A 27,651-nucleotide genomic window follows, 5' to 3' on the forward strand; every position below is an offset into this window, starting at 1 on the left:
ATCGCTAGCCTGTAGATATGCATTATCATCGCTAGCCTGTAGATATGCACTGTCATCGCTAGCCTGTAGATATGCTCTGTCATCGCTAGCCTGTAGATATGCATTGGCTTCACTAGCCTGTAGATATGCACTGTCATCGCTGTCATAGCTAGCCTGTAGATATGCATTGGCTTCACAAGCCTGTAGATATGCTCTGTCATCGCTAGCCTGTAGATATGCTCTGTCATCGCTAGCCTGTAGATATGCACTGTCATCGCTAGCCTGTAGATATGCATTGGCTTCACTAGCCTGTATATATGCACTGTCATCGCTAGCCTGTAGATATGCTCTGTCATTGCTAGCCTGTAGATATGCGCTGACATTGCTATCCTGTAGATATGCGCTGTCGTTGCTAGCCTGTAGATATGCATTATCATCGCTAGCCTGTAGATATGCACTGTCATCGCTAGCCTGTAGATATGCTCTGTCATCGCTAGCCTGTAGATATGCACTGTCATCGCTAGCCTGTAGATATGCATTGGCTTCGCTAGCCTGTAGATATGCACTGTCATCGCTAGCCTGTAGATATGCATTGTCATCGCTAGCCTGTAGATATGCTCTGTCATTGCTAGCCTGTAGATATGCACTGTCATTGCTAGCCTGTAGATATGCATTGGCTTCACTAGCCTGTAGATATGCACTGTCATCGCTAGCCTGTAGATATGCATTGGCTTCACTAGCCTGTAGATATGCGCTGTCATTGCTATCCTGTAGATATGCACTGTCATCGCTGGCCTGTAGATATGCTCTGTCATCGCTAGCCTGTAGATATGCACTGTCATCGCTAGCCTGTAGATATGCATTGGCTTCACTAGCCTGTATATATGCACTGTCATCGCTAGCCTGTAGATCTGCTCTGTCATCGCTAGCCTGTAGATATGCGCTGTCATTGCTAACCTGTAGATATGCGCTGTCGTTGCCAGCCTGTAGATATGCATTATCATCGCTAGCCTGTAGATATGCACTGTCATCGCTAGCCTGTAGATATGCACTGTCATCGCTAGCCTGTAGATATGCTCTGTCACCGCTAGCCTGTAGATATGCACTGTCATCGCTAGCCTGTAGATATGCATTGGCTTCACTAGCCTGTAGATATGCACTGTCATCGCTAGCCTGTAGATATGCATTGTCATCGCAAGCCTGTAGATATGCACTGTCATCGCTAGCCTGTAGATATGCACTGTCATCGCTAGCCTGTAGACATGCTCTGACATCACTAGCCTGTAGATATGCACTGTCATCGCTAGCCTGTAGATATGCATTGGCTTCACTAGCCTGTAGATATGCACTGTCATCGCTAGCCTGTAGATATGCTCTGTCATCGCTAGCCTGTAGATATGCGCTGTCATTGCTATCCTGTAGATATGCGCTGTCGTCGCTAGCCTGTAGATATGCGCTTTCATCGCTAGCCTGTAGATATGCACTGTCATCGCTAGCCTGTAGATATGCATTGGCTTCACTAGCCTGTAGATATGCATTGGCTTCACTAGCCTGTAGATATGCACCGTCATCGCTAGCCTGTAGATATGCACTGTCATTGCTATGGCTTCACTAGCCTGTAGATATGCATTGGCTTCACTAGCCTGTAGATATGCACTGTCATCGCTAGCCTGTAGATATGCTCTGTCACCGCTAGCCTGTAGATATGCACTGTCATCGCTAGCCTGTAGATATGCACTGTCATCGCTAGCCTGTAGATATGCACTGTCATCGCTAGCCTGTAGATATGCATTGGCTTCACTAGCCTGTAGATATGCTCTGTCATTGCTATCCTGTAGATATGCACTGTCATCGCTAGCCTGTAGATATGCTCTGTCATCGCTAGCCTGTAGATATGCACTGTCATCGCTAGCCTGTAGATATGCATTGGCTTCACTAGCCTGTAGATATGCACTGTCATCGCTAGCCTGTAGATATGCGCTGTCATTGCTATCCTGTAGATATGCGCTGTCGTCGCTAGCCTGTAGATATGCATTATCATCGCTAGCCTGTAGCTATGCACTGTCATCGCTAGCCTGTAGATATGCACTGTCATCGCTAGCCTGTAGATATGCTCTGTCAACGCTAGCCTGTAGATATGCACTGTCATTGCTAGCCTGTAGATATGCACTGTCATCGCAAGCCTGTAGATATGCATTGGCTTCACTAGCCTGTAGATATGCACTGTCATCGCTAGCCTGTAGATATGCATTGGTTTCACTAGCCTGTAGATATGCGCTGTCATTGCTATCCTGTAGATATGCGCTGTCATCGCTAGCCTGTAGATATGCATTATCATCGCTAGCCTGTAGATATGCACTGTCATCGCTAGCCTGTAGATATGCACTGTCATCGCTAGCCTGTAGATATGCACTGTCATCGCTAGCCTGTAGATATGCGCTGTCATCGCTAGCCTGTAGATATGCTCTGTCATCGCTAGCCTGTAGATATGCATTGGCTTCACAAGCCTGTAGATATGCACTGTCATCGCTAGCCTGTAGATATGCATTGGCTTCACTAGCCTGTAGATATGCGCTGTCATTGCTATCCTGTAGATATGCACTGTCATCGCTAGCCTGTAGATATGCATTATCATCGCTAGCCTGTAGATATGCACTGTCATCGCTAGCCTGTAGATATGCTCTGTCATCGCTAGCCTGTAGATATGCATTGGCTTCACTAGCCTGTAGATATGCACTGTCATCGCTGTCATCGCTAGCCTGTAGATATGCATTGGCTTCACAAGCCTGTAGATATGCACTGTCACCGCTAGCCTGTAGATATGCACTGTCATCGCTAGCCTGTAGATATGCACTGTCATGGCTAGCCTGTAGATATGCACTGTCATCGCTATGCACTGTCATCGCTAGCCTGTAGATATGCACTGTCATCGCTAGCCTGTAGATATGCACTGTCATCGCTAGCCTGTAGATATGCATTGGCTTCACTAGCCTGTAGATATGCACTGTCATCGCTAGCCTGTAGATATGCTCTGTCATCGCTAGCCTGTAGATATGCGCTGTCATTGCTATCCTGTAGATATGCGCTGTCGTCGCTATCCTGTAGATATGCATTATCATCGCTAGCCTGTAGATATGCACTGTCATCGCTAGCCTGTAGATATGCTCTGTCATCGCTAGCCTGTAGATATGCACTGTCATCGCTAGCCTGTAGATATGCACTGTCATCGCTAGCCTGTAGATTAGATATGCACTGGCTTCACTAGCCTGTAGATATGCACTGTCATCGCTAGCCTGTAGATATGCACTGTCACCGCTAGCCTGTAGATATGCACTGTCATCGCTAGCCTGTAGATATGCTCTGTCATCGCTAGCCTGTAGATATGCATTGGCTTCACAAGCCTGTAGATATGCACTGTCATTGCTAGCCTGTAGATATGCTCTGTCATCGCTAGCCTGTAGATATGCACTGTCATTGCTAGCCTGTAGATATGCATTGGCTTCACTAGCCTGTAGATATGCACTGTCATCGCTAGCCTGTAGTTATGAATTGGCTTCACTAGCCTGTAGATATGCACTGTCATCGCTAGACTGTAGATATGCACTGTCATCGCTAGCCTGTAGATATGCATTGGCTTCACTAGCCTGTATATATGCACTGTCATCGCTAGCCTGTAGATATTCTCTGTCATTGCTAGCCTGTAGATATGCGCTGACATTGCTATCCTGTAGATATGCGCTGACATTGCTATCCTGTAGATATGCGCTGTCGTTGCTAGCCTGTAGATATGCATTATCATCGCTAGCCTGTAGATATGCACTGTCATCGCTAGCCTGTAGATATGCACTGTCATCGCTAGCCTGTAGATATGCATTATCATCGCTAGCCTGTAGATATGCACTGTCATCGCTAGCCTGTAGATATGCACTGTCATCGCTAGCCTGTAGATATGCTCTGTCATCGCTAGCCTGTAGATATGCACTGTCATCGCTAGCCTGTAGATATGCATTGGCTTCGCTAGCCTGTAGATATGCACTGTCATCGCTAGCCTGTAGATATGCATTGTCATCGCTAGCCTGTAGATATGCACTGTCATCACTAGCCTGTAGATATGCTCTGTCATCACTAGCCTGTAGATATGCACTGTCATCGCTAGCCTGTAGATCTGCATTGGCTTCACTAGCCTGTAAATATGCACTGTCATCGCTAGCCTGTAGATATGCTCTGTCATTGCTAGCCTGTAGATATGTGCTGTCATTGCTATCCTGTAGATATGCGCTGTCGTCGCTAGCCTGTAGATATGCATTATCATCGCTAGCCTGTAGATATGCACTGTCATCGCTAGCCTGTAGATATGCACTGTCATCGCTAGCCTGTAGATATGCATTGGCTTCACTCGCCTGTAGCTATGCATTGGCTTCATTAGCCTGTAGATATGCACCATCATCGCTAGCCTGTAGATATGTACTGTCATCGCTAGCCTGTAGATATGCACTGTCATTGCTATGGCTTCACTAGCCTGTAGATATGCACTGTCATCGCTAGCCTGTAGATATGCACTGTCATCGCTAGCCTGTAGATATGCGCTGTCATCGCTAGCCTGTAGATATGCTCTGTCATCGCTAGCCTGTAGATATGCTCTGTCATCGCTAGCCTGTAGATATGCATTGGCTTCACAAGCCTGTAGATATGCACTGTCATCGCTAGCCTGTAGATATGCTCTGTCATTGCTAGCCTGTGAATATGCACTGTCATCACAAGCCTGTAGATATGCATTGGCTTCACTAGCCTGTAGATATGCACTGTCATCGCTAGCCTGTAGATATGCATTGGCTTCACTAGCCTGTAGATATGCGCTGTCATTGCTATCCTGTAGATATGCACTGTCATCGCTAGCCTGTAGATATGCATTATCATCGCTAGCCTGTAGATATGCACTGTCATCGCTAGCCTGTAGATATGCTCTGTCATCGCTAGCCTGTAGATATGCATTGGCTTCACTAGCCTGTAGATATGCACTGTCATCGCTGTCATCGCTAGCCTGTAGATATGCATTGGCTTCACAAGCCTGTAGATATGCACTGTCACCGCTAGCCTGTAGATATGCACTGTCATCGCTAGCCTGTAGATATGCACTGTCATGGCTAGCCTGTAGATATGCACCGTCATCGCTAGCCTGTAGATATGCAATGTCATCGCTAGCCTGTAGATATGCACTGTCATCGCTAGCCTGTAGATATGCATTGGCTTCACTAGCCTGTAGATATGCACTGTCATCGCTAGCCTGTAGATATGCTCTGTCATCGCTAGCCTGTAGATATGCGCTGTCATTGCTATCCTGTAGATATGCGCTGTCGTCGCTATCCTGTAGATATGCATTATCATCGCTAGCCTGTAGATATGCACTGTCATCGCTAGCCTGTAGATATGCTCTGTCATCGCTAGCCTGTAGATATGCACTGTCATCGCTAGCCTGTAGATATGCACTGTCATCGCTAGCCTGTAGATTAGATATGCACTGGCTTCACTAGCCTGTAGATATGCACTGTCACCGCTAGCCTGTAGATATGCACTGTCATCGCTAGCCTGTAGATATGCTCTGTCATCGCTAGCCTGTAGATATGCATTGGCTTCACTCGCCTGTAGCTATGCATTGGCTTCATTAGCCTGTAGATATGCACCATCATCGCTAGCCTGTAGATATGTACTGTCATCGCTAGCCTGTAGATATGCACTGTCATTGCTATGGCTTCACTAGCCTGTAGATATGCACTGTCATCGCTAGCCTGTAGATATGCACTGTCATCGCTAGCCTGTAGATATGCACTGTCATTGCTAGCCTGTAGATATGCGCTGTCATCGCTAGCCTGTAGATATGCTCTGTCATCGCTAGCCTGTAGATATGCATTGGCTTCACAAGCCTGTAGATATGCACTGTCATCGCTAGCCTGTAGATATGCTCTGTCATTGCTAGCCTGTGAATATGCACTGTCATCACAAGCCTGTAGATATGCATTGGCTTCACTAGCCTGTAGATATGCACTGTCATCGCTAGCCTGTAGATATGCATTGGCTTCACTAGCCTGTAGATATGCGCTGTCATTGCTATCCTGTAGATATGCACTGTCATCGCTAGCCTGTAGATATGCATTATCATCGCTAGCCTGTAGATAATTACTGTCATCGCTAGCCTGTAGATATGCTCTGTCATCGCTAGCCTGTAGATATGCATTGGCTTCACTAGCCTGTAGATATGCACTGTCACCGCTAGCCTGTAGATATGCACTGTCATCGCTAGCCTGTAGATATGCACTGTCATCGCTAGCCTGTAGATATGCACTGTCATCGCTATGCACTGTCATCGCTAGCCTGTAGATATGCACTGTCATCGCTAGCCTGTAGATATGCACTGTCATTGCTAGCCTGTAGATATGCTCTGTCATCGCTAGCCTGTAGATATGCACTGTCATCGCTAGCCTGTAGATATGCATTGGCTTCACTAGCCTGTAGATATGCACTGTCATCGCTAGCCTGTAGATATGCATTGTCATCGCAAGCCTGTAGATATGCACTGTCATCGCTAGCCTGTAGATATGCACTGTCATCGCTAGCCTGTAGATATGCTCTGACATCACTAGCCTGTAGATATGCACTGTCATCGCTAGCCTGTAGATATGCATTGGCTTCACTAGCCTGTAGATATGCACTGTCATCGCTAGCCTGTAGATATGCTCTGTCATCGCTAGCCTGTAGATATGCTCTGTCATCGCTAGCCTGTAGATATGCGCTGTCATTGCTATCCTGTAGATATGCGCTGTCGTCGCTAGCCTGTAGATATGCATTATCATCGCTAGCCTGTAGATATGCGCTTTCATCGCTAGCCTGTAGATATGCACTGTCATCGCTAGCCTGTAGATATGCATTGGCTTCACTAGCCTGTAGATATGCATTGGCTTCACTAGCCTGTAGATATGCACCGTCATCGCTAGCCTGTAGATATGCACTGTCATTGCTATGGCTTCACTAGCCTGTAGATATGCATTGGCTTCACTAGCCTGTAGATATGCACTGTCATCGCTAGCCTGTAGATATGCTCTGTCATCGCTAGCCTGTAGATATGCACTGTCATCGCTAGCCTGTAGATATGCATTGGCTTCACAAGCCTGTAGATATGCACTGTCACCGCTAGCCTGTAGATATGCACTGTCATCGCTAGCCTGTAGATATGCACTGTCATGGCTAGCCTGTAGATATGCACTGTCATCGCTATGCACTGTCATCGCTAGCCTGTAGATATGCACTGTCATCGCTAGCCTGTAGATATGCACTGTCATCGCTAGCCTGTAGATATGCATTGGCTTCACTAGCCTGTAGATATGCACTGTCATCGCTAGCCTGTAGATATGCTCTGTCATCGCTAGCCTGTAGATATGCGCTGTCATTGCTATCCTGTAGATATGCGCTGTCGTCGCTATCCTGTAGATATGCATTATCATCGCTAGCCTGTAGATATGCACTGTCATCGCTAGCCTGTAGATATGCTCTGTCATCGCTAGCCTGTAGATATGCACTGTCATCGCTAGCCTGTAGATATGCACTGTCATCGCTAGCCTGTAGATTAGATATGCACTGGCTTCACTAGCCTGTAGATATGCACTGTCATCGCTAGCCTGTAGATATGCACTGTCACCGCTAGCCTGTAGATATGCACTGTCATCGCTAGCCTGTAGATATGCTCTGTCATCGCTAGCCTGTAGATATGCATTGGCTTCACAAGCCTGTAGATATGCACTGTCATTGCTAGCCTGTAGATATGCTCTGTCATCGCTAGCCTGTAGATATGCACTGTCATTGCTAGCCTGTAGATATGCATTGGCTTCACTAGCCTGTAGATATGCACTGTCATCGCTAGCCTGTAGTTATGAATTGGCTTCACTAGCCTGTAGATATGCGCTGTCATTGCTATCCTGTAGATATGCACTGTCATCGCTAGCCTGTAGATATGCTCTGTCATCGCTAGACTGTAGATATGCACTGTCATCGCTAGCCTGTAGATATGCATTGGCTTCACTAGCCTGTATATATGCACTGTCATCGCTAGCCTGTAGATATGCTCTGTCATTGCTAGCCTGTAGATATGCGCTGACATTGCTATCCTGTAGATATGCGCTGTCGTTGCTAGCCTGTAGATATGCATTATCATCGCTAGCCTGTAGATATGCACTGTCAATGCTAGCCTGTAGATATGCACTGTCATCGCTAGCCTGTAGATATGCTCTGTCATCGCTAGCCTGTAGATATGCACTGTCATCGCTAGCCTGTAGATATGCATTGGCTTCGCTAGCCTGTAGATATGCACTGTCATCGCTAGCCTGTAGATATGCATTGTCATCGCTAGCCTGTAGATATGCACTGTCATCACTAGCCTGTAGATATGCTCTGTCATCACTAGCCTGTAGATATGCACTGTCATCGCTAGCCTGTAGATCTGCATTGGCTTCACTAGCCTGTAAATATGCACTGTCATCGCTAGCCTGTAGATATGCTCTGTCATTGCTAGCCTGTAGATATGTGCTGTCATTGATATCCTGTAGATATGCGCTGTCGTCGCTAGCCTGTAGATATGCATTATCATCGCTAGCCTGTAGATATGCACTGTCATCGCTAGCCTGTAGATATGCACTGTCATCGCTAGCCTGTAGATATGCATTGGCTTCACACGCCTGTAGCTATGCATTGGCTTCATTAGCCTGTAGATATGCACCATCATCGCTAGCCTGTAGATATGTACTGTCATCGCTAGCCTGTAGATATGCACTGTCATTGCTATGGCTTCACTAGCCTGTAGATATGCACTGTCATCGCTAGCCTGTAGATATGCACTGTCATCGCTAGCCTGTAGATATGCGCTGTCATCGCTAGCCTGTAGATATGCTCTGTCATCGCTAGCCTGTAGATATGCTCTGTCATCGCTAGCCTGTAGATATGCATTGGCTTCACAAGCCTGTAGATATGCACTGTCATCGCTAGCCTGTAGATATGCTCTGTCATTGCTAGCCTGTGAATATGCACTGTCATCACAAGCCTGTAGATATGCATTGGCTTCACTAGCCTGTAGATATGCACTGTCATCGCTAGCCTGTAGATATGCATTGGCTTCACTAGCCTGTAGATATGCGCTGTCATTGCTATCCTGTAGATATGCACTGTCATCGCTAGCCTGTAGATATGCATTATCATCGCTAGCCTGTAGATATGCACTGTCATCGCTAGCCTGTAGATATGCTCTGTCATCGCTAGCCTGTAGATATGCATTGGCTTCACTAGCCTGTAGATATGCACTGTCATCGCTGTCATCGCTAGCCTGTAGATATGCATTGGCTTCACAAGCCTGTAGATATGCACTGTCACCGCTAGCCTGTAGATATGCACTGTCATCGCTAGCCTGTAGATATGCACTGTCATGGCTAGCCTGTAGATATGCACTGTCATCGCTATGCACCGTCATCGCTAGCCTGTAGATATGCGCTGTCATTGCTATCCTGTAGATATGCGCTGTCGTCGCTATCCTGTAGATATGCATTATCATCGCTAGCCTGTAGATATGCACTGTCATCGCTAGCCTGTAGATATGCTCTGTCATCGCTAGCCTGTAGATATGCACTGTCATCGCTAGCCTGTAGATATGCACTGTCATCGCTAGCCTGTAGATTAGATATGCACTGGCTTCACTAGCCTGTAGATATGCACTGTCATCGCTAGCCTGTAGATATGCACTGTCACCGCTAGCCTGTAGATATGCACTGTCATCGCTAGCCTGTAGATATGCTCTGTCATCGCTAGCCTGTAGATATGCATTGGCTTCACAAGCCTGTAGATATGCACTGTCATTGCTAGCCTGTAGATATGCTCTGTCATCGCTAGCCTGTAGATATGCACTGTCATTGCTAGCCTGTAGATATGCATTGGCTTCACTAGCCTGTAGATATGCACTGTCATCGCTAGCCTGTAGTTATGAATTGGCTTCACTAGCCTGTAGATATGCACTGTCATCGCTAGACTGTAGATATGCACTGTCATCGCTAGCCTGTAGATATGCATTGGCTTCACTAGCCTGTATATATGCACTGTCATCGCTAGCCTGTAGATATTCTCTGTCATTGCTAGCCTGTAGATATGCGCTGACATTGCTATCCTGTAGATATGCGCTGACATTGCTATCCTGTAGATATGCGCTGTCGTTGCTAGCCTGTAGATATGCATTATCATCGCTAGCCTGTAGATATGCACTGTCATCGCTAGCCTGTAGATATGCACTGTCATCGCTAGCCTGTAGATATGCATTATCATCGCTAGCCTGTAGATATGCACTGTCATCGCTAGCCTGTAGATATGCACTGTCATCGCTAGCCTGTAGATATGCACTGTCATCGCTAGCCTGTAGATATGCATTGGCTTCGCTAGCCTGTAGATATGCACTGTCATCGCTAGCCTGTAGATATGCATTGTCATCGCTAGCCTGTAGATATGCACTGTCATCACTAGCCTGTAGATATGCTCTGTCATCACTAGCCTGTAGATATGCACTGTCATCGCTAGCCTGTAGATCTGCATTGGCTTCACTAGCCTGTAAATATGCACTGTCATCGCTAGCCTGTAGATATGCTCTGTCATTGCTAGCCTGTAGATATGTGCTGTCATTGCTATCCTGTAGATATGCGCTGTCGTCGCTAGCCTGTAGATATGCATTATCATCGCTAGCCTGTAGATATGCACTGTCATCGCTAGCCTGTAGATATGCACTGTCATCGCTAGCCTGTAGATATGCATTGGCTTCACTCGCCTGTAGCTATGCATTGGCTTCATTAGCCTGTAGATATGCACCATCATCGCTAGCCTGTAGATATGTACTGTCATCGCTAGCCTGTAGATATGCACTGTCATTGCTATGGCTTCACTAGCCTGTAGATATGCACTGTCATCGCTAGCCTGTAGATATGCACTGTCATCGCTAGCCTGTAGATATGCGCTGTCATCGCTAGCCTGTAGATATGCTCTGTCATCGCTAGCCTGTAGATATGCTCTGTCATCGCTAGCCTGTAGATATGCATTGGCTTCACAAGCCTGTAGATATGCACTGTCATCGCTAGCCTGTAGATATGCTCTGTCATTGCTAGCCTGTGAATATGCACTGTCATCACAAGCCTGTAGATATGCATTGGCTTCACTAGCCTGTAGATATGCACTGTCATCGCTAGCCTGTAGATATGCATTGGCTTCACTAGCCTGTAGATATGCGCTGTCATTGCTATCCTGTAGATATGCACTGTCATCGCTAGCCTGTAGATATGCATTATCATCGCTAGCCTGTAGATATGCACTGTCATCGCTAGCCTGTAGATATGCTCTGTCATCGCTAGCCTGTAGATATGCATTGGCTTCACTAGCCTGTAGATATGCACTGTCATCGCTGTCATCGCTAGCCTGTAGATATGCATTGGCTTCACAAGCCTGTAGATATGCACTGTCACCGCTAGCCTGTAGATATGCACTGTCATCGCTAGCCTGTAGATATGCACTGTCATGGCTAGCCTGTAGATATGCACCGTCATCGCTAGCCTGTAGATATGCAATGTCATCGCTAGCCTGTAGATATGCACTGTCATCGCTAGCCTGTAGATATGCATTGGCTTCACTAGCCTGTAGATATGCACTGTCATCGCTAGCCTGTAGATATGCTCTGTCATCGCTAGCCTGTAGATATGCGCTGTCATTGCTATCCTGTAGATATGCGCTGTCGTCGCTATCCTGTAGATATGCATTATCATCGCTAGCCTGTAGATATGCACTGTCATCGCTAGCCTGTAGATATGCTCTGTCATCGCTAGCCTGTAGATATGCACTGTCATCGCTAGCCTGTAGATATGCACTGTCATCGCTAGCCTGTAGATTAGATATGCACTGGCTTCACTAGCCTGTAGATATGCACTGTCATCGCTAGCCTGTAGATATGCACTGTCACCGCTAGCCTGTAGATATGCACTGTCATCGCTAGCCTGTAGATATGCTCTGTCATCGCTAGCCTGTAGATATGCATTGGCTTCACTCGCCTGTAGCTATGCATTGGCTTCATTAGCCTGTAGATATGCACCATCATCGCTAGCCTGTAGATATGTACTGTCATCGCTAGCCTGTAGATATGCACTGTCATTGCTATGGCTTCACTAGCCTGTAGATATGCACTGTCATCGCTAGCCTGTAGATATGCACTGTCATCGCTAGCCTGTAGATATGCACTGTCATTGCTAGCCTGTAGATATGCGCTGTCATCGCTAGCCTGTAGATATGCTCTGTCATCGCTAGCCTGTAGATATGCATTGGCTTCACAAGCCTGTAGATATGCACTGTCATCGCTAGCCTGTAGATATGCTCTGTCATTGCTAGCCTGTGAATATGCACTGTCATCACAAGCCTGTAGATATGCATTGGCTTCACTAGCCTGTAGATATGCACTGTCATCGCTAGCCTGTAGATATGCATTGGCTTCACTAGCCTGTAGATATGCGCTGTCATTGCTAGCCTGTAGATATGCACTGTCATCGCTATGCACTGTCATCGCTAGCCTGTAGATATGCACTGTCATCGCTAGCCTGTAGATATGCACTGTCATCGCTAGCCTGTAGATATGCTCTGTCATCGCTAGCCTGTAGATATGCATTGGCTTCACTAGCCTGTAGATATGCACTGTCACCGCTAGCCTGTAGATATGCACTGTCATCGCTAGCCTGTAGATATGCACTGTCATCGCTATGCACTGTCATCGCTAGCCTGTAGATATGCACTGTCATCGCTAGCCTGTAGATATGCACCGTCATCGCTAGCCTGTAGATATGCAATGTCATCGCTAGCCTGTAGATATGCACTGTCATCGCTAGCCTGTAGATATGCATTGGCTTCACTAGCCTGTAGATATGCACTGTCATCGCTAGCCTGTAGATATGCTCTGTCATCGCTAGCCTGTAGATATGCGCCGTCATTGCTATCCTGTAGATATGCGCTGTCGTCGCTATCCTGTAGATATGCATTATCATCGCTAGCCTGTAGATATGCACTGTCATCGCTAGCCTGTAGATATGCTCTGTCATCGCTAGCCTGTAGATATGCACTGTCATCGCTAGCCTGTAGATATGCACTGTCATCGCTAGCCTGTAGATTAGATATGCACTGGCTTCACTAGCCTGTAGATATGCACTGTCATCGCTAGCCTGTAGATATGCACTGTCACCGCTAGCCTGTAGATATGCACTGTCATCGCTAGCCTGTAGATATGCTCTGTCATCGCTAGCCTGTAGATATGCATTGGCTTCACTCGCCTGTAGCTATGCATTGGCTTCATTAGCCTGTAGATATGCACCATCATCGCTAGCCTGTAGATATGTACTGTCATCGCTAGCCTGTAGATATGCACTGTCATTGCTATGGCTTCACTAGCCTGTAGATATGCACTGTCATCGCTAGCCTGTAGATATGCACTGTCATCGCTAGCCTGTAGATATGCACTGTCATTGCTAGCCTGTAGATATGCGCTGTCATCGCTAGCCTGTAGATATGCTCTGTCATCGCTAGCCTGTAGATATGCATTGGCTTCACAAGCCTGTAGATATGCACTGTCATCGCTAGCCTGTAGATATGCTCTGTCATTGCTAGCCTGTGAATATGCACTGTCATCACAAGCCTGTAGATATGCATTGGCTTCACTAGCCTGTAGATATGCACTGTCATCGCTAGCCTGTAGATATGCATTGGCTTCACTAGCCTGTAGATATGCGCTGTCATTGCTAGCCTGTAGATATGCACTGTCATCGCTATGCACTGTCATCGCTAGCCTGTAGATATGCACTGTCATCGCTAGCCTGTAGATATGCACTGTCATCGCTAGCCTGTAGATATGCTCTGTCATCGCTAGCCTGTAGATATGCATTGGCTTCACTAGCCTGTAGATATGCACTGTCACCGCTAGCCTGTAGATATGCACTGTCATCGCTAGCCTGTAGATATGCACTGTCATCGCTATGCACTGTCATCGCTAGCCTGTAGATATGCACTGTCATCGCTAGCCTGTAGATATGCACTGTCATCGCTAGCCTGTAGATATGCTCTGTCATCGCTAGCCTGTAGATATGCACTGTCATCGCTAGCCTGTAGATATGCATTGGCTTCACTAGCCTGTAGATATGCACTGTCATCGCTAGCCTGTAGATATGCATTGTCATCGCAAGCCTGTAGATATGCACTGTCATCGCTAGCCTGTAGATATGCACTGTCATCGCTAGCCTGTAGATATGCTCTGACATCACTAGCCTGTAGATATGCACTGTCATCGCTAGCCTGTAGATATGCATTGGCTTCACTAGCCTGTAGATATGCACTGTCATCGCTAGCCTGTAGATATGCTCTGTCATCGCTAGCCTGTAGATATGCGCTGTCATTGCTATCCTGTAGATATGCGCTGTCGTCGCTAGCCTGTAGATATGCATTATCATCGCTAGCCTGTAGATATGCGCTTTCATCGCTAGCCTGTAGATATGCACTGTCATCGCTAGCCTGTAGATATGCATTGGCTTCACTAGCCTGTAGATATGCATTGGCTTCACTAGCCTGTAGATATGCACCGTCATCGCTAGCCTGTAGATATGCACTGTCATTGCTATGGCTTCACTAGCCTGTAGATATGCATTGGCTTCACTAGCCTGTAGATATGCACTGTCATCGCTAGCCTGTAGATATGCTCTGTCATCGCTAGCCTGTAGATATGCACTGTCATCGCTAGCCTGTAGATATGCATTGGCTTCACTAGCCTGTAGATATGCACTGTCATCGCTAGCCTGTAGATATGCATTGGCTTCACTAGCCTGTAGATATGCTCTGTCATTGCTATCCTGTAGATATGCACTGTCATCGCTAGCCTGTAGATATGCTCTGTCATCGCTAGCCTGTAGATATGCACTGTCATCGCTAGCCTGTAGATATGCATTGGCTTCACTAGCCTGTAGATATGCACTGTCATCGCTAGCCTGTAGATATGCGCTGTCATTGCTATCCTGTAGATATGCGCTGTCGTCGCTAGCCTGTAGATATGCATTATCATCGCTAGCCTGTAGATATGCACTGTCATCGCTAGCCTGTAGATATGCACTGTCATCGCTAGCCTGTAGATATGCTCTGTCATCGCTAGCCTGTAGATATGCACTGTCATTGCTAGCCTGTAGATATGCACTGTCATCGCTAGCCTGTAGATATGCATTGGTTTCACTAGCCTGTAGATATGCGCTGTCATTGCTATCCTGTAGATATGCGCTGTCATCGCTAGCCTGTAGATATGCATTATCATCGCTAGCCTGTAGATATGCACTGTCATCGCTAGCCTGTAGATATGCACTGTCATCGCTAGCCTGTAGATATGCACTGTCATCGCTAGCCTGTAGATATGCACTGTCATTGCTAGCCTGTAGATATGCGCTGTCATCGCTAGCCTGTAGATATGCTCTGTCATCACTAGCCTGTAGATATGCATTGGCTTCACAAGCCTGTAGATATGCACTGTCATCGCTAGCCTGTAGATATGCTCTGTCATTGCTAGCCTGTGAATATGCACTGTCATCACAAGCCTGTAGATATGCATTGGCTTCACTAGCCTGTAGATATGCACTGTCATCGCTAGCCTGTAGATATGCATTGGCTTCACTAGCCTGTAGATATGCGCTGTCATTGCTATCCTGTAGATATGCACTGTCATCGCTAGCCTGTAGATATGCATTATCATCGCTAGCCTGTAGATATGCATTATCATCGCTAGCCTGTAGATATGCACTGTCATCGCTAGCCTGTAGATATGCTCTGTCATCGCTAGCCTGTAGATATGCATTGGCTTCACTAGCCTGTAGATATGCACTGTCATCGCTGTCATAGCTAGCCTGTAGATATGCATTGGCTTCACAAGCCTGTAGATATGCTCTGTCATCGCTAGCCTGTAGATATGCTCTGTCATCGCTAGCCTGTAGATATGCACTGTCATCGCTAGCCTGTAGATATGCATTGGCTTCACTAGCCTGTATATATGCACTGTCATCGCTAGCCTGTAGATATGCTCTGTCATTGCTAGCCTGTAGATATGCGCTGACATTGCTATCCTGTAGATATGCGCTGTTGTTGCTAGCCTGTAGATATGCATTATCATCGCTAGCCTGTAGATATGCACTGTCATCGCTAGCCTGTAGATATGCACTGTCATCGCTAGCCTGTAGATATGCTCTGTCATCGCTAGCCTGTAGATATGCACTGTCATCGCTAGCCTGTAGATATGCATTGGCTTCGCTAGCCTGTAGATATGCACTGTCATCGCTAGCCTGTAGATATGCATTGTCATCGCTAGCCTGTAGATATGCTCTGTCATTGCTAGCCTGTAGATATGCACTGTCATTGCTAGCCTGTAGATATGCATTGGCTTCACTAGCCTGTAGATATGCACTGTCATCGCTAGCCTGTAGATATGCATTGGCTTCACTAGCCTGTAGATATGCGCTGTCATTGCTATCCTGTAGATATGCACTGTCATCGCTGGCCTGTAGATATGCTCTGTCATCGCTAGCCTGTAGATATGCACTGTCATCGCTAGCCTGTAGATATGCATTGGCTTCACTAGCTTGTATATATGCACTGTCATCGCTAGCCTGTAGATATGCTCTGTCATCGCTAGCCTGTAGATATGCGCTGTCATTGCTAACCTGTAGATATGCGCTGTCGTTGCCAGCCTGTAGATATGCATTATCATCGCTAGCCTGTAGATATGCACTGTCATCGCTAGCCTGTAGATATGCACTGTCATCGCTAGCCTGTAGATATGCTCTGTCATCGCTAGCCTGTAGATATGCACTGTCATCGCTAGCCTGTAGATTTGCATTGGCTTCACTAGCCTGTAGATATGCACTGTCATCGCTAGCCTGTAGATATGCATTATCATCGCTAGCCTGTAGATATGCGCTTTCATCGCTAGCCTGTAGATATGCACTGTCATCGCTAGCCTGTAGATATGCATTGGCTTCACTAGCCTGTAGATATGCATTGGCTTCACTAGCCTGTAGATATGCACCGTCATCGCTAGCCTGTAGATATGCACTGTCATTGCTATGGCTTTACTAGCCTGTAGATATGCATTGGCTTCACTAGCCTGTAGATATGCACTGTCATCGCTAGCCTGTAGATATGCTCTGTCATCGCTAGCCTGTAGATATGCACTGTCATCGCTAGCCTGTAGATATGCACTGTCATCGCTAGCCTGTAGATATGCACTGTCATCGCTAGCCTGTAGATATGCACTGTCATCGCTAGCCTGTAGATATGCATTGGCTTCACTAGCCTGTAGATATGCTCTGTCATTGCTATCCTGTAGATATGCACTGTCATCGCTAGCCTGTAGATATGCTCTGTCATCGCTAGCCTGTAGATATGCACTGTCATCGCTAGCCTGTAGATATGCATTGGCTTCACTAGCCTGTAGATATGCACTGTCATCGCTAGCCTGTAGATATGCGCTGTCATTGCTATCCTGTAGATATGCGCTGTCGTCGCTAGCCTGTAGATATGCATTATCATCGCTAGCCTGTAGATATGCACTGTCATCGCTAGCCTGTAGATATGCACTGTCATCGCTAGCCTGTAGATATGCTCTGTCATCGCTAGCCTGTAGATATGCACTGTCATTGCTAGCCTGTAGATATGCACTGTCATCGCAAGCCTGTAGATATGCATTGGCTTCACTAGCCTGTAGATATGCACTGTCATCGCTAGCCTCTAGATATGCATTGGTTTCACTAGCCTGTAGATATGCGCTGTCATTGCTATCCTGTAGATATGCGCTGTCATCGCTAGCCTGTAGATATGCATTATCATCGCTAGCCTGTAGATATGCACTGTCATCGCTAGCCTGTAGATATGCACTGTCATCGCTAGCCTGTAGATATGCACTGTCATCGCTAGCCTGTAGATATGCACTGTCATTGCTAGCCTGTAGATATGCGCTGTCATCGCTAGCCTGTAGATATGCTCTGTCATCGCTAGCCTGTAGATATGCATTGGCTTCACAAGCCTGTAGATATGCACTGTCATCGCTAGCCTGTAGATATGCTCTGTCATTGCTAGCCTGTGAATATGCACTGTCATCACAAGCCTGTAGATATGCATTGGCTTCACTAGCCTGTAGATATGCACTGTCATCGCTAGCCTGTAGATATGCATTGGCTTCACTAGCCTGTAGATATGCGCTGTCATTGCTATCCTGTAGATATGCACTGTCATCGCTAGCCTGTAGATATGCATTATCATCGCTAGCCTGTAGATATGCACTGTCATCGCTAGCCTGTAGATATGCTCTGTCATCGCTAGCCTGTAGATATGCATTGGCTTCACTAGCCTGTAGATATGCACTGTCATCGCTGTCATCGCTAGCCTGTAGATATGCATTGGCTTCACAAGCCTGTAGATATGCACTGTCACCGCTAGCCTGTAGATATGCACTGTCATCGCTAGCCTGTAGATATGCACTGTCATGGCTAGCCTGTAGATATGCACTGTCATCGCTATGCACTGTCATCGCTAGCCTGTAGATATGCACTGTCATCGCTAGCCTGTAGATATGCACTGTCATCGCTAGCCTGTAGATATGCATTGGCTTCACTAGCCTGTAGATATGCACTGTCATCGCTAGCCTGTAGATATGCTCTGTCATCGCTAGCCTGTAGATATGCGCTGTCATTGCTATCCTGTAGATATGCGCTGTCGTCGCTATCCTGTAGATATGCATTATCATCGCTAGCCTGTAGATATGCACTGTCATCGCTAGCCTGTAGATATGCTCTGTCATCGCTAGCCTGTAGATATGCACTGTCATCGCTAGCCTGTAGATATGCACTGTCATCGCTAGCCTGTAGATTAGATATGCACTGGCTTCACTAGCCTGTAGATATGCACTGTCATCGCTAGCCTGTAGATATGCACTGTCACCGCTAGCCTGTAGATATGCACTGTCATCGCTAGCCTGTAGATATGCTCTGTCATCGCTAGCCTGTAGATATGCATTGGCTTCACAAGCCTGTAGATATGCACTGTCATTGCTAGCCTGTAGATATGCTCTGTCATCGCTAGCCTGTAGATATGCACTGTCATTGCTAGCCTGTAGATATGCATTGGCTTCACTAGCCTGTAGATATGCACTGTCATCGCTAGCCTGTAGTTATGAATTGGCTTCACTAGCCTGTAGATATGCGCTGTCATTGCTATCCTGTAGATATGCACTGTCATCGCTAGCCTGTAGATATGCATTGGCTTCACTAGCCTGTATATATGCACTGTCATCGCTAGCCTGTAGATATGCTCTGTCATTGCTAGCCTGTAGATATGCGCTGACATTGCTATCCTGTAGATATGCGCTGTCGTTGCTAGCCTGTAGATATGCATTATCATCGCTAGCCTGTAGATATGCACTGTCATCGCTAGCCTGTAGATATGCACTGTCATCGCTAGCCTGTAGATATGCTCTGTCATCGCTAGCCTGTAGATATGCACTGTCATCGCTAGCCTGTAGATATGCATTGGCTTCGCTAGCCTGTAGATATGCACTGTCATCGCTAGCCTGTAGATATGCATTGTCATCGCTAGCCTGTAGATATGCACTGTCATCACTAGCCTGTAGATATGCTCTGTCATCACTAGCCTGTAGATATGCACTGTCATCGCTAGCCTGTAGATCTGCATTGGCTTCACTAGCCTGTAGATATGCACTGTCATCGCTAGCCTGTAGATATGCTCTGTCATTGCTAGCCTGTAGATATGTGCTGTCATTGCTATCCTGTAGATATGCGCTGTCGTCGCTAGCCTGTAGATATGCATTATCATCGCTAGCCTGTAGATATGCACTGTCATCGCTAGCCTGTAGATATGCACTGTCATCGCTAGCCTGTAGATATGCATTGGCTTCACACGCCTGTAGCTATACATTGGCTTCATTAGCCTGTAGATATGCACCATCATCGCTAGCCTGTAGATATGTACTGTCATCGCTAGCCTGTAGATATGCACTGTCATTGCTATGGCTTCACTAGCCTGTAGATATGCACTGTCATCGCTAGCCTGTAGATATGCACTGTCATCGCTAGCCTGTAGATATGCGCTGTCATCGCTAGCCTGTAGATATGCTCTGTCATCGCTAGCCTGTAGATATGCTCTGTCATCGCTAGCCTGTAGATATGCATTGGCTTCACAAGCCTGTAGATATGCACTGTCATCGCTAGCCTGTAGATATGCTCTGTCATTGCTAGCCTGTGAATATGCACTGTCATCACAAGCCTGTAGATATGCATTGGCTTCACTAGCCTGTAGATATGCACTGTCATCGCTAGCCTGTAGATATGCATTGGCTTCACTAGCCTGTAGATATGCGCTGTCATTGCTATCCTGTAGATATGCACTGTCATCGCTAGCCTGTAGATATGCATTATCATCGCTAGCCTGTAGATATGCACTGTCATCGCTAGCCTGTAGATATGCTCTGTCATTGCTAGCCTGTAGATATGCATTGGCTTCACTAGCCTGTAGATATGCACTGTCATCGCTGTCATCGCTAGCCTGTAGATATGCATTGGCTTCACAAGCCTGTAGATATGCACTGTCACCGCTAGCCTGTAGATATGCACTGTCATCGCTAGCCTGTAGATATGCACTGTCATGGCTAGCCTGTAGATATGCACTGTCATCGCTATGCACCGTCATCGCTAGCCTGTAGATATGCAATGTCATCGCTAGCCTGTAGATATGCACTGTCATCGCTAGCCTGTAGATATGCATTGGCTTCACTAGCCTGTAGATATGCACTGTCATCGCTAGCCTGTAGATATGCTCTGTCATCGCTAGCCTGTAGATATGCGCTGTCATTGCTATCCTGTAGATATGCGCTGTCGTCGCTATCCTGTAGATATGCATTATCATCGCTAGCCTGTAGATATGCACTGTCATCGCTAGCCTGTAGATATGCTCTGTCATCGCTAGCCTGTAGATATGCACTGTCATCGCTAGCCTGTAGATATGCACTGTCATCGCTAGCCTGTAGATTAGATATGCACTGGCTTCACTAGCCTGTAGATATGCACTGTCATCGCTAGCCTGTAGATATGCACTGTCACCGCTAGCCTGTAGATATGCACTGTCATTGCTAGCCTGTAGATATGCACCATCATCGCTAGCCTGTAGATATGTACTGTCATCGCTAGCCTGTAGATATGCACTGTCATTGCTATGGCTTCACTAGCCTGTAGATATGCACTGTCATCGCTAGCCTGTAGATATGCACTGTCATCGCTAGCCTGTAGATATGCACTGTCATTGCTAGCCTGTAGATATGCGCTGTCATCGCTAGCCTGTAGATATGCTCTGTCATCGCTAGCCTGTAGATATGCATTGGCTTCACAAGCCTGTAGATATGCACTGTCATCGCTAGCCTGTAGATATGCTCTGTCATTGCTAGCCTGTGAATATGCACTGTCATCACAAGCCTGTAGATATGCATTGGCTTCACTAGCCTGTAGATATGCACTGTCATCGCTAGCCTGTAGATATTGCATTGGCTTCACTAGCCTGTAGATATGCGCTGTCATTGCTATCCTGTAGATATGCACTGTCATCGCTAGCCTGTAGATATGCATTATCATCGCTAGCCTGTAGATATGCACTGTCATCGCTAGCCTGTAGATATGCTCTGTCATCGCTAGCCTGTAGATATGCATTGGCTTCACTAGCCTGTAGATATGCACTGTCACCGCTAGCCTGTAGATATGCACTGTCATCGCTAGCCTGTAGATATGCACTGTCATCGCTAGCCTGTAGATATGCACTGTCATCGCTATGCACTGTCATCGCTAGCCTGTAGATATGCACTGTCATCGCTAGCCTGTAGATATGCACTGTCATCGCTAGCCTGTAGATATGCTCTGTCATCGCTAGCCTGTAGATATGCACTGTCATCGCTAGCCTGTAGATATGCATTGGCTTCACTAGCCTGTAGATATGCACTGTCATCGCTAGCCTGTAGATATGCATTGTCATCGCAAGCCTGTAGATATGCACTGTCATCGCTAGCCTGTAGATATGCACTGTCATCGCTAGCCTGTAGATATGCTCTGACATCACTAGCCTGTAGATATGCACTGTCATCGCTAGCCTGTAGATATGCATTGGCTTCACTAGCCTGTAGATATGCACTGTCATCGCTAGCCTGTAGATATGCTCTGTCATCGCTAGCCTGTAGATATGCGCTGTCATTGCTATCCTGTAGATATGCGCTGTCATCGCTAGCCTGTAGATATGCATTATCATCGCTAGCCTGTAGATATGCGCTTTCATCGCTAGCCTGTAGATATGCACTGTCATCGCTAGCCTGTAGATATGCATTGGCTTCACTAGCCTGTAGATATGCATTGGCTTCACTAGCCTGTAGATATGCACCGTCATCGCTAGCCTGTAGATATGCACTGTCATTGCTATGGCTTCACTAGCCTGTAGATATGCATTGGCTTCACTAGCCTGTAGATATGCACTGTCATCGCTAGCCTGTAGATATGCTCTGTCATCGCTAGCCTGTAGATATGCACTGTCATCGCTAGCCTGTAGATATGCATTGGCTTCACTAGCCTGTAGATATGCACTGTCATCGCTAGCCTGTAGATATGCATTGGCTTCACTAGCCTGTAGATATGCTCTGTCATTGCTATCCTGTAGATATGCACTGTCATCACTAGCCTGTAGATATGCTCTGTCATCGCTAGCCTGTAGATATGCACTGTCATCGCTAGCCTGTAGATATGCATTGGCTTCACTAGCCTGTAGATATGCACTGTCATCGCTAGCCTGTAGATATGCGCTGTCATTGCTATCCTGTAGATATGCGCTGTCGTCGCTAGCCTGTAGATATGCATTATCATCGCTAGCCTGTAGATATGCACTGTCATCGCTAGCCTGTAGATATGCACTGTCATCGCTAGCCTGTAGATATGCTCTGTCATCGCTAGCCTGTAGATATGCACTGTCATTGCTAGCCTGTAGATATGCACTGTCATCGCAAGCCTGTAGATATGCATTGGCTTCACTAGCCTGTAGATATGCACTGTCATCGCTAGCCTGTAGATATGCATTGGTTTCACTAGCCTGTAGATATGCGCTGTCATTGCTATCCTGTAGATATGCGCTGTCATCGCTAGCCTGTAGATATGCATTATCATCGCTAGCCTGTAGATATGCACTGTCATCGCTAGCCTGTAGATATGCACTGTCATCGCTAGCCTGTAGATATGCACTGTCATCGCTAGCCTGTAGATATGCACTGTCATTGCTAGCCTGTAGATATGCGCTGTCATCGCTAGCCTGTAGATATGCTCTGTCATCACTAGCCTGTAGATATGCATTGGCTTCACAAGCCTGTAGATATGCACTGTCATCGCTAGCCTGTAGATATGCTCTGTCATTGCTAGCCTGTGAATATGCACTGTCATCACAAGCCTGTAGATATGCATTGGCTTCACTAGCCTGTAGATATGCACTGTCATCGCTAGCCTGTAGATATGCATTGGCTTCACTAGCCTGTAGATATGCGCTGTCATTGCTATCCTGTAGATATGCACTGTCATCGCTAGCCTGTAGATATGCATTATCATCGCTAGCCTGTAGATATGCACTGTCATCGCTAGCCTGTAGATATGCTCTGTCATCGCTAGCCTGTAGATATGCATTGGCTTCACTAGCCTGTAGATATGCACTGTCATCGCTGTCATAGCTAGCCTGTAGATATGCATTGGCTTCACAAGCCTGTAGATATGCTCTGTCATCGCTAGCCTGTAGATATGCATTGGTTTCACTAGCCTGTAGATATGCGCTGTCATTGCTATCCTGTAGATATGCGCTGTCATCGCTAGCCTGTAGATATGCATTATCATCGCTAGCCTGTAGATATGCACTGTCATCGCTAGCCTGTAGATATGCACTGTCATCGCTAGCCTGTAGATATGCATTGGCTTCACTAGCCTGTATATATGCACTGTCATCGCTAGCCTGTAGATATGCTCTGTCATTGCTAGCCTGTAGATATGCGCTGACATTGCTATCCTGTAGATATGCGCTGTCGTTGCTAGCCTGTAGATATGCATTATCATCGCTAGCCTGTAGATATGCACTGTCATCGCTAGCCTGTAGATATGCACTGTCATCGCTAGCCTGTAGATATGCTCTGTCATCGCTAGCCTGTAGATATGCACTGTCATCGCTAGCCTGTAGATATGCATTGGCTTCGCTAGCCTGTAGATATGCACTGTCATCGCTAGCCTGTAGATATGCATTGTCATCGCTAGCCTGTAGATATGCTCTGTCATTGCTAGCCTGTAGATATGCACTGTCATTGCTAGCCTGTAGATATGCATTGGCTTCACTAGCCTGTAGATATGCACTGTCATCGCTAGCCTGTAGATATGCATTGGCTTCACTAGCCTGTAGATATGCGCTGTCATTGCTATCCTGTAGATATGCACTGTCATCGCTGGCCTGTAGATATGCTCTGTCATAGCTAGCCTGTAGATATGCACTGTCATCGCTAGCCTGTAGATATGCATTGGCTTCACTAGCTTGTATATATGCACTGTCATCGCTAGCCTGTAGATATGCTCTGTCATCGCTAGCCTGTAGATATGCGCTGTCATTGCTAACCTGTAGATATGCGCTGTCGTTGCCAGCCTGTAGATATGCATTATCATCGCTAGCCTGTAGATATGCACTGTCATCGCTAGCCTGTAGATATGCACTGTCATCGCTAGCCTGTAGATATGCTCTGTCATCGCTAGCCTGTAGATATGCACTGTCATCGCTAGCCTGTAGATTTGCATTGGCTTCACTAGCCTGTAGATATGCACTGTCATCGCTAGCCTGTAGATATGCATTATCATCGCTAGCCTGTAGATATGCGCTTTCATCGCTAGCCTGTAGATATGCACTGTCATCGCTAGCCTGTAGATATGCATTGGCTTCACTAGCCTGTAGATATGCATTGGCTTCACTAGCCTGTAGATATGCACCGTCATCGCTAGCCTGTAGATATGCACTGTCATTGCTATGGCTTTACTAGCCTGTAGATATGCATTGGCTTCACTAGCCTGTAGATATGCACTGTCATCGCTAGCCTGTAGATATGCTCTGTCATCGCTAGCCTGTAGATATGCACTGTCATCGCTAGCCTGTAGATATGCACTGTCATCGCTAGCCTGTAGATATGCACTGTCATCGCTAGCCTGTAGATATGCACTGTCATCGCTAGCCTGTAGATATGCATTGGCTTCACTAGCCTGTAGATATGCTCTGTCATTGCTATCCTGTAGATATGCACTGTCATCGCTAGCCTGTAGATATGCTCTGTCATCGCTAGCCTGTAGATATGCACTGTCATCGCTAGCCTGTAGATATGCATTGGCTTCACTAGCCTGTAGATATGCACTGTCATCGCTAGCCTGTAGATATGCGCTGTCATTGCTATCCTGTAGATATGCGCTGTCGTCGCTAGCCTGTAGATATGCATTATCATCGCTAGCCTGTAGATATGCACTGTCATCGCTAGCCTGTAGATATGCACTGTCATCGCTAGCCTGTAGATATGCTCTGTCATCGCTAGCCTGTAGATATGCACTGTCATTGCTAGCCTGTAGATATGCACTGTCATCGCAAGCCTGTAGATATGCATTGGCTTCACTAGCCTGTAGATATGCACTGTCATCGCTAGCCTCTAGATATGCATTGGTTTCACTAGCCTGTAGATATGCGCTGTCATTGCTATCCTGTAGATATGCGCTGTCATCGCTAGCCTGTAGATATGCATTATCATCGCTAGCCTGTAGATATGCACTGTCATCGCTAGCCTGTAGATATGCACTGTCATCGCTAGCCTGTAGATATGCACTGTCATCGCTAGCCTGTAGATATGCACTGTCATTGCTAGCCTGTAGATATGCGCTGTCATCGCTAGCCTGTAGATATGCTCTGTCATCGCTAGCCTGTAGATATGCATTGGCTTCACAAGCCTGTAGATATGCACTGTCATCGCTAGCCTGTAGATATGCTCTGTCATTGCTAGCCTGTGAATATGCACTGTCATCACAAGCCTGTAGATATGCATTGGCTTCACTAGCCTGTAGATATGCACTGTCATCGCTAGCCTGTAGATATGCATTGGCTTCACTAGCCTGTAGATATGCGCTGTCATTGCTATCCTGTAGATATGCACTGTCATCGCTAGCCTGTAGATATGCATTATCATCGCTAGCCTGTAGATATGCACTGTCATCGCTAGCCTGTAGATATGCTCTGTCATCGCTAGCCTGTAGATATGCATTGGCTTCACTAGCCTGTAGATATGCACTGTCATCGCTGTCATCGCTAGCCTGTAGATATGCATTGGCTTCACAAGCCTGTAGATATGCACTGTCACCGCTAGCCTGTAGATATGCACTGTCATCGCTAGCCTGTAGATATGCACTGTCATGGCTAGCCTGTAGATATGCACTGTCATCGCTATGCACTGTCATCGCTAGCCTGTAGATATGCACTGTCATCGCTAGCCTGTAGATATGCACTGTCATCGCTAGCCTGTAGATATGCATTGGCTTCACTAGCCTGTAGATATGCACTGTCATCGCTAGCCTGTAGATATGCTCTGTCATCGCTAGCCTGTAGATATGCGCTGTCATTGCTATCCTGTAGATATGCGCTGTCGTCGCTATCCTGTAGATATGCATTATCATCGCTAGCCTGTAGATATGCACTGTCATCGCTAGCCTGTAGATATGCTCTGTCATCGCTAGCCTGTAGATATGCACTGTCATCGCTAGCCTGTAGATATGCACTGTCATCGCTAGCCTGTAGATTAGATATGCACTGGCTTCACTAGCCTGTAGATATGCACTGTCATCGCTAGCCTGTAGATATGCACTGTCACCGCTAGCCTGTAGATATGCACTGTCATCGCTAGCCTGTAGATATGCTCTGTCATCGCTAGCCTGTAGATATGCATTGGCTTCACAAGCCTGTAGATATGCACTGTCATTGCTAGCCTGTAGATATGCTCTGTCATCGCTAGCCTGTAGATATGCACTGTCATTGCTAGCCTGTAGATATGCATTGGCTTCACTAGCCTGTAGATATGCACTGTCATCGCTAGCCTGTAGTTATGAATTGGCTTCACTAGCCTGTAGATATGCGCTGTCATTGCTATCCTGTAGATATGCACTGTCATCGCTAGCCTGTAGATATGCATTGGCTTCACTAGCCTGTATATATGCACTGTCATCGCTAGCCTGTAGATATGCTCTGTCATTGCTAGCCTGTAGATATGCGCTGACATTGCTATCCTGTAGATATGCGCTGTCGTTGCTAGCCTGTAGATATGCATTATCATCGCTAGCCTGTAGATATGCACTGTCATCGCTAGCCTGTAGATATGCACTGTCATCGCTAGCCTGTAGATATGCTCTGTCATCGCTAGCCTGTAGATATGCACTGTCATCGCTAGCCTGTAGATATGCATTGGCTTCGCTA

Source organism: Lissotriton vulgaris, chromosome 1_1 (assembly GCF_964263255.1).
Source record: "Lissotriton vulgaris chromosome 1_1, aLisVul1.2, whole genome shotgun sequence".
Lineage (NCBI taxonomy): Eukaryota > Metazoa > Chordata > Amphibia > Caudata > Salamandridae > Lissotriton > Lissotriton vulgaris.